The sequence below is a fragment of the Myotis brandtii genome, unplaced genomic scaffold (genome assembly GCF_000412655.1).
Source record: "Myotis brandtii unplaced genomic scaffold, ASM41265v1 scaffold397, whole genome shotgun sequence".
Classification (NCBI taxonomy): Eukaryota; Metazoa; Chordata; class Mammalia; order Chiroptera; family Vespertilionidae; genus Myotis; species Myotis brandtii.
The window spans coordinates 4,544,154-4,549,526 of NW_005365229.1; the positions used below are offsets into that span (position 1 = coordinate 4,544,154).

The 5,373-nt window shown below is 39.6% G+C and overlaps 1 pseudogene; it reads right to left on the reverse strand.

Moving 5' to 3' along the window:
- LOC102249248 overlaps positions 1-2,849 on the reverse strand; it is a 13,583-nt pseudogene extending 10,734 nt beyond the window's left edge.
- Between the last annotated feature and the right edge of the window lie 2,524 nt (positions 2,850-5,373).

Sequence of the window (5,373 nt, forward strand, 5' to 3'; positions counted from 1 at the left end):
CTGGTTGCCCCTCACAGCCACCCCACTGGCCTGGTTGCCCCACGCAGCCTGCTTGTTCAGTCGTTTGGTCATCCCTCACTAACCCCCCTGCCAGCCTGGTCGTAGGTATCCATCTTGTGAGGGCATGAGGGTTAATTTGCATATTACCTCTTTATTATATGGAATATAGATCATGACTGTCTTAGGTTTCCCCCCTTCCAACCCTTATACCATTTACCAGTATATCACTTCCTTACCTACTACACTGACTAAATGCTAACTAGAAATTATAGTAGTGAGCTTCCTTATTTCACCCAAAATCTTAAGCTGAAAGCTTTCAGCTCTAGTCTTTTATTGGCATCCTTTATGAGATTCAGGAAGTTTCATTCTTTCCTATGAGTTTTTATTTTATATGAATGTTGAGTTTTATCAAACACACTTTCTGCAAGACCTGACATGACCATGACTTTTCTTTTAATTTATTAATGTGATGAATTCTATTTATTGATTTTCTAATGTTAAATCAATGTGCATTCCTAGGATAAATTTAATTTGATCATGGTATGCTATCCTTTAATATATCACTTGATTCAGATTGTTTTATTTTATGATTATTGCACTCATATTCATGAATAAAATTGGCCTGTGTCTTCTTTTTCTAGTACTATTTTGTTGGGTGTTAGTATAAAAGTTATGCTAGTCCCCAAAAGTTAGTTGGAAAAGCTTTTTCTACTTTCTCAAAGAGATATATAAGTATTTCTTCTTTCTTTAATTTTGGTAGAATTCACTAGTGAAGCAATTTGGGTCTTGGATTTTTATCAGACATTTTTAAATTACAGATTTAATTTCTTGAATAGTTATAGGACTAAGGTTTTCTATTTCTTTTTATGTCATGTTATTATATTTTCTATAAATCTTTCCATTTCGCCTAAATTTTCAAATTTATTGGCATAAAGTTGTTCATAATATCCTCTTATTTTTGTAGTTAAGTCCCTTTTCATTTCTTATACTTGCTATTCGTGCCTTCTCTTTTCTCATTCTCACTAGGGATTTATCAATTTGTTAGTATTTTCAGTCTTGGCTTTGTTGATTCTCAGTTTTTTTCTTTTACATTTATTTATGCTTTTAAATTATTTTCTCCCACTACTTTTGTTTGGTTTCTTTTATTTTCCTAACCTGTAGAAATGACTGCTTAGATAATTTATTTTAGCCTTTTTCTTCCTTAAAATATGCAATTATGGCTATAATTTTTTCTTCAAGCACTGCTTTTGCTTTATAAATTTTGTTGTTACATTTTTCATTATATATAATTCAGTTCAAAATAATTTTATGAAATATCCTTTTCCATCCCCTTATTTTTAGTCCATGTCTTTTAATCTGAAGTGAGTCTCTTGTAGAAAACAAACACATGTAAGAGTCTTGTTATATATTCAGCTACCATAAGTCTTTTGATTGGAGCACTTAAGCCATTTGCATTTAAAGTAATTATTGATAGATATGTATTTACTGTTGTTTTACTATTCATACTTTGTTGTTGTTTTTGTTAATCCTCAACCAAGGACATTTTTTCCATTGATTTTAGAGAGAATGGAGGGGTGGGGGACAGGGAAAGAAGACATTGTCGGGGATCCATTCCACAAAGTAGCTGCTATTCTTGTTTTGCACATTGAGCATTTGGTCGTCCACCTCCCTCATCTGCTGTCCACAGAAGACAGCAGCCATGGTGAGGTGTGGGCCATGGCAGGGGTCACAGGCAGCCATCATGATCTTGGCATTAAATACCTGCTGGATGAGTTTGGGTACAGTGAGGGCCCGATGCTGCCTCCATGGCTGGTTAGAGGGGCAAAGCCAGGCATGAAGAAGTGGAGGCATGGCAAGGGCACCGTGTTGACTTCCAGCTTGCAGAGGTCAGCATTGAGCTGGCTGGGAAAGCAGAGGCAGGTGGTGACACTGCTCATGGCAGCTGAGGTGAGGTGGTTCAGGTCCTGGCAGGTTGGCTTAAATACCTGGATGAGTTTGGGTACAGTGAGGGCCCGATGCTGCCTCCATGGCTGGTTAGAGGGGCAAAGCCAGGCATGAAGAAGTGGAGGCATGGCAAGGGCACCGTGTTGACTTCCAGCTTGCAGAGGTCAGCATTGAGCTGGCTGGGAAAGCAGAGGCAGGTGGTGACACTGCTCATGGCAGCTGAGGTGAGGTGGTTCAGGTCCTGGCAGGTTGGCATGGTCAGCTTGAGGGTGTGGAAGCAGATGTCGTAAAGGGCCTCGTTATCAATGCAGTAGGTCTCATCAGTATTCTCTACCAACTGATGGATAAAGAAGGTGGCATTGTAGGGCTCAATCACAGTGTCGGACACTGGGTGAAGGTGCCACACTGAAGGTGTTCATGATGCAGTCAGGATACTCTATGGATCTTGCTGGTGAGGAAGGTGCCCATTCCAGAGCCTGTGCCCTGGCCTAGTGAGTGGGTCAGCTGGAGCCCTGCAGGTAGTCACAGCTCTCTGCTTCCTTCCACACCACATACTGAACTGAGTCAACCAACTCGGCCCCTGCTGTATAGTGGCCCTTGGCCCAGTTGCCTGCTCCAGGCTGACCAAAAACAACGTTGTGTGCTCTGAAGATCTGCCCAGAAGGACCTGAGCAAACAGAGTCCTTGGTCCCAGGTTCTGGATCCACCAAGATAGCAAGAGGAGCATATTTTCAACCCGCGGCTTCATTGTAATACATGGAGATGCGGTCCAGCTGCAGGTTGCTGTCCCCATGGTAGGTGCTGGTGGGATTAATGCCATGTTCATCACTGATCACCTCCCAGAACTTGGCACCGATCTGGTTGCCACACTGGCCAGCCTGGATGTACACAATTTCCCTCATGGTTAAAATGTTTTTCTCACCTCAAAGTGTGTACATGGCAAGAAAATACATAATTTTTTTCTCTGCTGCTGCTCACAGGCTGGAATGGGACATGCCCCGGAGGGTGCAGCAGCTACTCCAAACATACAGGAAGGTTCAAGGTCAAATTAAAATGTTTTGCTCACCTCAAAGTGTGTACAGGGCAAGAAAATACATAATATTTTTTTCTCTGCTGCTGCTCACAGGCTGGTAGAATGGGACATGCCCTGGAGGCTGCAGCAGCTACTCCAAACATACAGGAAGGTTCAAGGTTGAGTTGCTTATATTTCATTTTTTTCCTCTATTAGTTTGATAGTTATTCAGGCTTTTATTATTTTTTAGTGATTATATTCTAGAAATTACAATATGCTACCTTGAGTTATCACTATCAAATGGGAATTATTACCTTTACTCATCTCCTAGAAAAATCAAGGAATTTAGAATATTTAACTCTCTCCCATATAAGGTGCATTTATTGTTTTGAATTTTCTATACATATATATATCATAATCCCAACAATATATTATTTTATAAAGTCACTATTCATTTGGATTTGCCTTTGCATTTAACATTTCATTTCTTCTTCTATTCCTAATCTCCTCCCTTGGACAACTTTTCTTCTACTTGAAGAACATTCTAAAATACGCTTTAATGTAAGATTTTTCACTATGTAGAATTTTTTCCAACACATTAAAGATAATTCTACTACTTCTGGCTTCCACTGTTGAAGCTGAAAAGTCAGCAAACCTTGCACTTAAGTCATCTCTTGTTTTTCTCTTCATACTTCACTCTTGAATTTTTTTAAGTATATTTTTATTGATTTTAGAGAAGAAGGGAGAGGGAGAGAGAGATAGAAATATCAATGATGAGAATCATTGATCGGCTGCTTTCTGCACATCCCTCACAGGGGACTGAACCTGAAACCTGAGCATGTGCCCTGACTTGGAATCGAACCAGACTTCCTGAGCTCAACTACTGGGCACACCAGCTGGGCACTCTTGAATGTTTTATTCAGAATATCAACTCAAGGTTAACCATAAAACTTAAGCCCTATATGTCAAAGCTTACACAATACTAAGGGAAGTTACTGATCACACACACATACTTCACACCTTCACCTAAGAAGGGAGCAAGTCTGTGGGGAATAGGCAAGCATGCATGACCTTATCAGAGTCACTCAGCCACTAGTGACTCTCACCTGGTACATCAGTGGCTCTGCTAACAATACTTCCTTCCTCTAGCTATGGGGTTGGAGTATCCTCACAGTCTGTGTTGTGGTCTGGAAAATACCCAGTTCAGTATTCTCCAGAGAGATGCAGGGAAAAGATTGCTCAATGGCATTAGAGTGGGCCAAGGCTTTATGCTAAAATGTCTGCTAGTATTAGAGATTCTATTAACCAGGAGTATTCACATTGATTTTTTTTCTTCTTCTTTTTCCTTGGCTTCATCTCAAATGCAAAACACCTTTTTAACACTTAATTCCTTTTTAAAAGAGTTTTCACAAGAACATCATGTTGGGGAAAAAGGTCTTTTGTAAGAACAAAGTGTTTACAGTGTAACAAAGTGAGGAGAAAACACACTATCAAAGTAAGTTTACTTTCGGGGGTGAAATAAGACATCCCTCCCAAATTTTTATACCACACATAGAACTTCCATTTTACTAATTCTCTCTTTAGCTGTGTTTAATTTCCTATTAGACCCTTCTGTGGAGTTTTTTAATTTGATCATGATATATTCTTTTAGTTCTAAAATTTCTATTTCTTTTTTAAAACTTGCCTTAACTTTTCTGAATATCCCTCCTTTTTGCCAAAATTTTCAAGCTTGGTTTTAATCTTGAATATAGCAAGCAGAATTATCTTCATAATCTATGTCTGATTCTAATATCTGGGAGCCCTGTGGATCTATTTTAGTGGTCTGTTTTCCTATTAGCTCTTGATTTTAGAGAGAGTGGAGGGGAGAGGGAGAGACAGACCACCTTATGAGCCTGATTACCTCTGTGCTGGTCATTGTTTTTGAAAAATTATTTGTAGGATAATCTGGGGCTGAGGATGATGCTATCTTACTCCAGAGAGGATTTTATTTTATTTTTTTGTCAGATGCCTGGGGCATTGTCAATGTGGGACCTCCTTAATACTATTTCAGGATTGGGTATTGACTGGGCTACTGATGTAGCTGGGCTACAGTCATGCAGCAACTTTTTTCCATAGCCCCATGAACTTGAAAAACATTCAACTCAGATTCTTGGCTCACTCTTCAGATCAGCAAACAAACAGTCCTTATGCTGCTGGACAGAGAACATCAAAATGTTGGATTGCCCTAGCTCAGTGGTCGGCAAACTCATTAGTCAACAGAGCCAAATATCAACAGTACAATGATTGAAATTTCTTTTGAGAGCCAAATTTTTTAAACTTAAACTATATAGGTAGGTACATTGTTATTAACTTAATTAGGGTACTCCTAAGGCTTAGGAAGAGCCACACTCAAGAGGCCAAAGAGCCGCATGTGGCTC